General features: G+C 39.1%; 1 protein-coding gene across 6 annotated transcripts in view; it reads right to left on the bottom strand.

Annotated features, from left to right (window-relative positions):
• Nucleotides 1-9,802, bottom strand: part of TPD52L1 (tumor protein D52-like 1) — a 104,449-nt gene that overhangs the window by 50,930 nt on the left and 43,717 nt on the right. The window contains exon 1 of one of the 6 annotated variants that reach the window (XM_011944468.1): nucleotides 2,940-3,078. The exons of the other annotated variants lie outside the window; for them this stretch is intronic. The gene's annotated coding sequence lies outside the window, so the exon portion shown is untranslated. Of the gene's footprint in view, nucleotides 1-2,939; nucleotides 3,079-9,802 lie in introns of those variants that run through there. 6 annotated transcript variants of the gene reach the window in all.

Below are 9,802 nucleotides of genomic sequence, written 5' to 3'. Positions count from 1 at the left end.
AGAGCGAGGCTCTGTCTCAAAAAAAAAAAAAAAAAGAAAATTCTCATATAATCATTCAAAGCCCTCCATAGCTGGCTGTAAGTGGTGATTCCACCTAGACTGCCTGTGATGTCCCTGCCAAAGCCTCTATGCCAGGTAGGCTGTCATACTTACAGCATTCTTCAGTCATGTTCTATTCAGCCCTAGCTTTTAGTGCCATCTGTCACTCTAGAAAACTTCTTTTTCCTCTGTTTCTCTTCTAAGAATCCTACCAAATTGCCAACAGCACTAGAATAATGAGTATCATGTTCTGTGCCTTAATTTGATCTAAAATATTTTTCATCTCATATATATAATATTATATACATTACTAGATACCTTACCACTATATACTATATATGGTATAAACGACATTACAAATTGCATTATAAATTGCACTAAGACACATAATATTACATATTACTATAATTATGGTTAAATACTTCATGAAGAAAATATTTCAGACACTGTCCTATAAACATTTATTGTCCTTCTGAAAATATAAAGAACATATGAGTCACCACTATTAATAGTACTGTTTTCTAAAGCTTTGGTTTCATTTAATAATGTGGCTAAAAAAAGAAATCATGTCCGTAATGCTCAGCCTGAGAATGTACTAATCAGTTGACTATAGAAAGAGCTTAGAAGATGCTTCTGAAGTTGTAGCCGACTAAATTAAACATCTTTTCCTTTTTTTAAAAAAAAAATATGCTGCTTAGGTGACAATCCAAATACTTAGATGTTGATTAAAATGGACTCTAGTCTCGAAAGAAAGATTTGTGGCTGTCCAAAACCTAATTTGGGCTAAAAATGGAAGTGATATGCTATTACATATAGAGGTCCACAAATATATAGAACTCTTTCCTTCCCTTTCTCATTCATCCATATGTACAAGGTGGCCATCTTCTGACAGCAAGGAAAAATATACCATTGATACAACAATCTCAGGTTAACTGTGTATTATTGAAGTAACCAAAATTCAATATAATACTAAAGATAGCAGAAAGTATGTGGTACCCAACAGTTAACCAAGTACCACATGGTCCTAAAGAGTGGGGAGTCTTCCAGGAGCTCAAACCAATTAAAGGTTTCAGGAATATACACAAGCCTAAATTATTATTTCTGTGACCAAGACCTAACCAAGGACTCCTATTCACCTCCAGAGAGAAGAACCTGAGAGCCTGAACTGGCTGCTTTTACCCAAGGCCTCCCTGGTCTCATCCCTAGCTTGCGCCTATACAGTATGCTCTTGAAGGCACTGGAAGCTATGGAAATTTGGAGTGATGGGAAGGACCATCTGAGGTGACGCTGCTCAGAAGCATGGGAGTGGGTGGCTTGGGGTGTCATTTCACTGGGCTAACTACAGAAAATGTCCCTGCATTAAGACCCAACTTTCATTACCATATGAGATCAGCTGGCCTTTCAGGTTGGGGTCACCAAGTTGGCTGCATATTTGAGAGATATCATATTCCAAGCCTTCACCTGTGTTTTCTCAGGTCCAGAAATTATATTCCACCAGTTTACACAATGGTGATTAGCCTCTTGGATGACAATTTCTACGAACAAATCTGCTGGGAGATTGGTTTGACTAGTAGGCCAAATACCTTAAGGTAAATTCTGTGCTCTCTTTCCTTCCTCAGAACAAAATCCACTTGAAAAACCAAACGAACAGCAAAAGACGATGTGCTAAACATTGTGGAGAATAAAGAGAGTTAGGTGGCTTAATATTGAAGCACTTACTATGCTGTATTTTAATTCCACAATTCATTATCTTTTTCTTCCTCTAGATTGTGAGATGCTCCATTCTTTGTGCCACTGCTGCCTTGTTCATACTAGGTGCCCAATAAATATTTGTGGAATAATTTTAATTAGCTATCATGCCCTTACATTTGCACTATTCAAATGCCTATGAATTAAATCTGATAACTAGCCAAGGAAGCACATTTCTTCTTTTTTTTTTGAGACAGAGTCTCACTCTGTTGCCCCGGCTGGAGTGCAGTGGCCAGATCTCAGCTCACTGCAAGCTCTGCCTCCCAGGTTGACGCCATTATCCTGCCTTAGCCTCCCGAATAGCTGGGACTACAGGCGCCCGCCACCTCGCCCAGCTAGTTTTTTGTATTTTTTAGTAGAGACGGGGTTTCACCGTGTTAGCCAGGATGGTCTCGATCTCCTGATCTTGGGATCCGCCCGTCTTGGCCTCCCAAAGTGCTGGGATTACAGGCTTGAGCCACCGTGCCCGGCCAAGCACATTTCTTCTTAAAGTGTTGAAGATAAAATAACCAAGACTTACAACCAATGCAATGACCATTAACAAGGGTAGAAAATAACATGTGATAGAGAAGTAACAATCAGCACACATCAGTATACCAGCTCTACTGGGACCATCACTCCATTTTTGTTAATGCATCTTGTTCCTTCAAGGACTACATTAAGCCAGAGCCTAGCTTTCATTCCATTAATATTCTGTTTGAGTTTATACCTTTATACGCTCAGGTAAAACGAATGCTAAATCCACAGTTTCTCAGGAAAGTAATAAGTAAGTAAAGTGAAAAAGATCAAGATGAATCAGGCTCTTCATTACATTGCAGGCAACACTAGAATGTTAGTTCCACTTGGTAATTAAAGACACCTACAGCAGAATCTTATCCACCATACTGACAAGTTGAAAACTGATGTCTATCTGGGACCATCTGCAGGAGAAGGGTGTCTCTTCATGTCATTAGGACATAGTTGTGTTATATTTTCCAAGCTCCATCTTAATTTATGTTGTTTAGAATATATCAGTAAAAGACAGCTCTACTTTACTGTGAATATTGTTGAAATTGTTTAAAAACTTTTAGAAGTAGGTCAAGGGAACAAGTATAGAAGACATCAGGTTTTCTGCAATGAAAGTCAGAAATACAGAAACTTAGGTTCCTTACAGATGGGGTGGTTCCTCCACGGTCTGTGTAGAACTTCACTCCAGGGGAGCCAACTCGATTCCCAACCAAAGGGTGAGCTGCTCAGCCCTGAGCTTTTATTCCTAACCTGAGGTCACATGGCCTTACGCACACACCAAGGGCTTCTGTTGTGTCATTAGCATGTCAGTGACCACACTCAAAACCATGCAATCAACAGCTCTATTTTCAATGAAAAGATGTAAAATATGTGTCACAAATTTCCTCAGCTCCTCCAATCGCCTACATTTCAAATATAAGATTAAAGCATTTGGGATACTCTTCCTATTTCAAACCATTACTTGCTGCTCTTGAAAGGGACTGTTTAATACACACGAAATAGATGCATTGTGGGTAATACTGCAAGCCAGATCAAAACAACTCCCCAAAAAAGTCACAAGAATACCGCAGCCACAAATTTGTGAAGAAAAAACTAAACAAATAGTTATGCAAAAAAAAACAAACAAAAAATAGTTAATGTTCCTGATGGATAGACTCCAGGAACTTCCTTCTGTGAATAAATAAACTCCCATAGTGTGTGAGAAAAAATAAAAACTACTGCAGAAATGGGAATAGACAAACTAAAAACAACCAGACCATCTAAATCTTTAAATCATCCTTCTCTCTGTATCCCACCCTCATTTCTCAACACTCTCCCTGACCACACAAACACATATTCAAATTCACATTTCACGGACTGGGAAAAGGAAGCCAAACCTGACAAGATAAACTTCCACTGGGAAGCTGAAGTGGGTGGATCACCTGAGGTCAGGAGTTTGAGACCAGCTTGGCCAACATGGCGAAACCCCATCTCTACTAAAAGTACACAAATTAGCCAGGCATGGTGGCGGGCGCCTGTAGTCCCAGCTACTCAGGAGGCTGAGGCAGCAGAATTGCTTGAACTAGGGAGGCAGAGTTTTCAGTGAGCAGAGATCAGGCCACTGCACTCCAGCCTGGGTGACAAGAGCGAGGCTCTGTCTCAAAAAAAAAAAAAAAAAAGATAAACCTCCAAATTTAACACCCAGCCTCCTTACATTTTTGCCCTAAGCAAAAAGGAAAACGGTCTCACTTATTATAAGAAAACTCCAGGTAATAAATTATTCTGAATTCTAACTCATTAATAAAAAGTCGCTCATTTCAATTAAAATGAGAAGTAATCTCTTCTTCTCCTTGTCCTCCTCAGCCTCCTTCTTCTCACACCATCAAAAATAGACCAGAGAACTGATTTTCCACTCATTTCTTCGGTTAGCTGAGTAGTTACGAGACACCCTAGCTAGAGTTGAGGGCTCTGTGATCAGTTTCTCATCTTCTTCAACTCCTGAGGGAGTGAGATGAACACAACCTGTGCATGCCTTGAGCTTCACTGGACAGGATACATTCCATCTTACATCACTCCTTAAAGGTTTACTGATCTTATAAAGTGCTGGGTCATCGTTTAGAGCTAGTTCAGGAAAAAGTTTTCTTGGCAATGAAAGATATTCACTATGAACACAAAGCAGGACAAAATGAAGCTTTTTTTTTTTTCTTTTTTTTTTTTGCAAGTCATGTTTAAAGAAAGGGATAGATAGTAAGAAATACTTCCTCAGACAGGCCTGAGATTTTTACAGTTCTCTAATCTTTGCACAACTTCAAAGCTATGGCGAGGGTCAGAGAGTGATGCCATGATGCAACCACCAACACATCAAGCCTGGACTCGTGCCTACTGGGACTGCAGCCAGATTCAGGGGCCTGAACATTCAAAAAGCATTGGTCAGAGGTATAGACAGTCTCACCTTTACTTTAAGCAAATCGGTTCAGTAACATTCACATTTCTTCAATGTCTCTTATCAAATCTTTTGCATTCCAAATAGCTACCACTGACAATGCCCAGAAAAAAAATCCTTTTTCCTCCTGAAATCTGAGCAGCAAAATAAATGCTAAAAGAAATGGAAATATGTATTTCTGAGTCGTGACATGTTTAGCAAGAATAAAATATGCAAGAATTAGAAAAGTTTCACTCAAGTCACAGACAAGAAAATGCAATGGTGAGATGAAATATGAAGACACTTATCCTCACTAGCAATAGGGAAAGCACAAATTAGAATCACAGAGATACTGTTTTTCATCTAAGATATCTGCAAAGAAGCCAAAATGGGATAAGAGCCTGTGTTGGTAAGGTTGTGAAAAAACGGATCCTCTAACCACACATTGTTGGCTTTTGCACTGTGACACCTGACTGGGAGAGCCTTTGACACTGCCATCCCACTTTTGAGAATCGATCTTACAGAAAAAAAGGTGAAAACCTAAGGAGAGAGTATACATCGTTGTTGGTAGTGGTAGAAAACTACAAAAACCTAAAAGTCCATCAGTAGGGCACCAGTATTCAAGTATAATATACCCATACTGTATACTATTTTTCAGTTATTAAAATTTGTGAAAATAAATATAATGCAAAAGCTATTGGAACCCCCAAAGCACTTAAAGCCTTGAGAAAGATGTGACTGTGATCTGAATCACATATGGTTATAATTTCTGTTTCTCAGATTATACATTAACTCACTTTCTTATTTTTCTTGTTCTCTACAATGGCTAGAGATAATTAAATGTCCAAGACAAAAATCTCCTGCCTTCTTAATGACCCTTGCTATAGATTGACTTCCTCTTTGGTATCTTGCTTTGCTAAGACCACATGACAGAAAACCCATGACTACTATGCCCTCTGTAATGAATGTTAAATGTACCCTTTCCAAAAAGAAATGCTGCCTATAAACCAATCAAATTGCTGTAACTATGTGCCAACCCTGTCTGAAAAATGAAGTACTGCTAAAAACTTCCCTGTCTCTGACTATATAAATGAAACCTTAATTTCCCTACTTTAGAACACTGACTCCATTCCTTTGGAGTTGGCATGTTTGAGTTGGCCATCCTCACAATATGCACTTAAATAACCTCTCCTTGAATTGAATTCTGACACTTCTGACTACGTTAGGTTGACAAAATAATGAATTAGATTGACATGTATTGACTAGGAGGAATTTTCATTGTATATTGTTGAATGCAAAAATCAAGTTGCTGAGTCATATTTGCATCTGCACCATTTAGGGGAGGAATAAAACACCATTTTTATGTTAATATGAACGTCCATGCATTTGTATGAGCATTGAGAAAGGTGAGAAAGGATATGCACCAAATTGTTAATGTTGGCTGCTGCAAAAGGGTGAGGTTGGACAGGGAGAAGATGATTCACTCTGTTTTATATTCCTCTGTATTACTTGACTGTCTACAATAAGCACATATATAAATGTTAATTTTTTTTTAATTTGTATTTACTCACTCTGGAGATAAATGACTACTGAGGAACATTTAAAAAATAGGATATGCTAAATTATTCAAAAAACCAGGTATATCTTTTGTATCTAGTTCCTGAAAACACTTCCAATATTTCAAATAGATTTTTTTTTACAAAGAAAATACCTATGTAAATCTGTTTGTGGCTAGTGCAATTATAGACAATCTTGAACACATTTTTTTTAACAACTGACTGAATCTAGAGTTTTTTTTAAATAGATCAAACGATCTTAAGAATTCATTAATGGAATTTATGGCATGCTGAACATAAAAGCAGGAAGAGGCCTATGTTCTCTTTCAAAATCCTTCCCAGATGGCAAACAAAGCTCAAAAATGAAAGTCTGCAAATAAGATGACTGAAAGAGGGGCTTAATAATCAGTGGCTTTGAAAACGCATGATCCCTTTTAAAAGGTGGCTCTTCAGAAGTTTAGCACAGTAAAGCAACTATGAAAGGTAGCAATGACCCTGTGTCCCCGCTTACCTAGTCTAGGCAATGACCCTTTGTCCCTGCTTACCTAGTCTAGGCAATGAGGGAAGCCACTAAGGAGGCTTTCCCTAATGTAATGGAACAACATGGAAATACAATGAAACTCAAGCTTTAAAAGATGCTCTGTGACTCCAAAGCATTTTTATGTATTTTCTGCATTTTTATGACCTAAGTAATTTTTAATTTTTCACCATCTTATTTCCTATAATTTGTGCTGTAAGTGCTCAATTCTAGCACATTTAATTTGTATATTGCAGGCAAGCTAAACTTAATATCTCCTTTACTTTTATTTTATTTTATATTTTGAGACTGTTTCGCTCTTGTTGCCCAGGCTGGAGTGCAATGGCGCAATCTTGGCTCACTGCAACCTCCACCTCCCAGGTTCAAGCGATTCTCTGGCCTCAGTCTCCCAAGTAGCTGGGATTACAGGCATGCACCACCACGCCTGGCTAATTTTGTATTTTTAGTACAGATGGGGTTTCACCATGTTGGTCAGGCTGGTCTTGAACTCCTGACCTCAGGTGATTCTTCCTGCCACGGTCTTCCAAAGTGTTGGGATTACAGGCATGAGCCACTGCGCCTGGAATCTTTTACTTTCATTTGACTGAAAATAATTATCTCTGTATACAGAATTTAACATGTGACTTTTTCTTGATCCTACATGATATGCAAATATCAATAATTTTTAGTAAATCATACAAGTCTAGCAAAACATTTTTTATACTACATTATTGATAAAAATTAAAATCAACAAAATCCAGCCTTAGGTCCTTCAATCTATTGCTCAATAAACAAATTAAGTCATTAGAATTATTTAAGCCAAAACCACAAAAACTTTTACTTTCTCTTGAGAATCAAGGAAGACATTTCTCTCACCAGAATCAGATTTTGTTTCATAGCAGGGTTTAGATTCTATAGGCTCTTTCTCTCTTTAAGTGCTGGTAGAGGTCAATAATGTTAGTATGTTAACATGTTTTTATTCCTAAGGATGAAGGAAAATCAGCTAAACTCATCTCATCTTGCTATGACCATTTCGCCGGGTTTCTCGGCCTCAGCACTATGGAATTTCAGGTAGGGGAACTCTTTGTTGTGATTGTGGGGAACTGTCCTGTTCACTGTAAAATGCTCAGCAGTATATCTGGCCTCTGCCAACTAGATACGAGTAGTACTCAACCCCCCATTTGTGGCAATCAGCACTGTCTCTAGACATTGACCATTTCCAAAATTGAGCCATTGACAATGCATTGAGGAAGCTCTGCTCATCAGACACAGAGACAGCTGCATGCCCGTTATATTGGCTGACACTTGTGTTCACGATGCATTAGGCACTGTGCCGAAGATTTTATGCACATTATTTCATATGCATCCCTAATTTATAAAGAGGAAAATTGATGTTCACAGAGAGAAGGTGGTTGAGCTGGGTTTCCCTGCTTTTTCTATACTCAGGTGACCAATGACCCCCGTGTGTCCCTGGCACTCTCAGCTTTGGAAGCTGGTCATGTGTTTGTGGTCACATGTTTGTAAATAGATCTCCCTTACCCAATGCATGCAAGCATGTATGCAGGGATAGAACTGGGTATTACTCTACCCAAATGAGTAGAGATGGACAATGAAGGAAAGAACTTTGGAATTCTCCCATCTCTAGTAAGTAGCTGAAAATCACTTATCACTATAGGTTTCCAATGCTATACAAGATGACTGTGAAGACAATAGGCACAGAAGACTCAAACTGCCTGAAAGGGTTTAGAGCACGTAAGAGCCTCCCAATATCTGATGGTCTCTTGGGTTGTTTCTGTTGTAATCAGGAAACTAATTGCAGACCTCTGTCCCTGAAGGTAGATAGAGCTCTGGCTCCTCTCAGAGGGCAAAGCAGAGTTCAAGATCCCACTCAGATCAGCCAGAGTGCCCTGGTCTTGGCTTGAAGTCCAGGGTACAATCCTAGTTCCTGGTAGGGCTTTGACTGTGTTGACCTTCCCAGATCCTGGCTGCTTCTTATTTAACTGGAGCCAAGGACTCACCCAGAAGTTCCAGGGCTAACCGATCCCTTGGCCTGCCTCACACTGACCTTGAGCTGCAGCATTTACCCAGCCTCTTGTGAGTGAACTCCAGCAGTGAGCTGCTATTCATCACATCCTGTGGTAACATCCCCTGCGCCCCTCTTCCATTTCCTTTTCTCTGGAGACACTAGTGCCTGTGCTGTTTCAGGTAATGGACACTCAAATGCCTCTTTTAGACTCTGAAAATCGGATGGGGCAACCCCTCATCTCTGAGGCTTAGTGGGCTGTTATTTTATAAATAACATGTTTGTATAACTGATGAGTGCTTTATATTATATTCTACCTTGGGTGAAAAATAGACTTTGCTTTAATAAAAAAATCCTTCTGACTATACTTCCTCTTAGAGTTCTAAACTCTGCACTTTTCAAAAGAGTCTGTACTTTTGGGCCTAGCAAGCAGAAAGAGAGGAGTGTCTCTTGATCTGGGGACAAACATTTCCCTAAAATTCCCCTGGAAGAAAAAGAACTCGAAATAGAAGTGAAAGTGAGTTGCCGAAAAATAAGAAAAGTTGTATTTCTTGTCCTTCTGAGTTTGTGAACTCACTGGATACCTGCTTGGTACTGAACTAGATATATGGTGGATATGTGCAGATTAGAGCTATTAAACTAGAGTGTAGAGAGAACAGACTCACCAAGATGAAAAAGTAAAATCATTCAAGGGGTTGGAAGGTCAACATGATAACACATAAAACAGATTTTCATCTGGAAAAGGGACATCTCTAGAGACTGTTCATACAAGAGGGCTTATTCAAAGGGAAAGGACAGCCAGCTCTTTTCTCAGCAAGCAAGAAGGCTGGGCTTAAATTTCAGCAAGCATGATTATGAGTCTGTTTTAGGGGATACTTTCAGGTTATAAATTAAATGTAGCTCTCCGTGGTGTAGAAAAGCTTGGAAAAAATCTTTTCTGACAACCCCAGTGGGAGATTCAGGACATGATTATTCTGATGAAAGGCACAGATCCGGCCACATGTCTCTGA

This window comes from Colobus angolensis, unplaced genomic scaffold (assembly GCF_000951035.1).
Source record: "Colobus angolensis palliatus isolate OR3802 unplaced genomic scaffold, Cang.pa_1.0 Scaffold231, whole genome shotgun sequence".
In the NCBI taxonomy this organism is placed as follows: domain Eukaryota; kingdom Metazoa; phylum Chordata; class Mammalia; order Primates; family Cercopithecidae; genus Colobus; species Colobus angolensis.
Note: the sequence above shows the minus strand (reverse complement) of the source record. Positions and strands in the feature narration are given on the sequence as shown.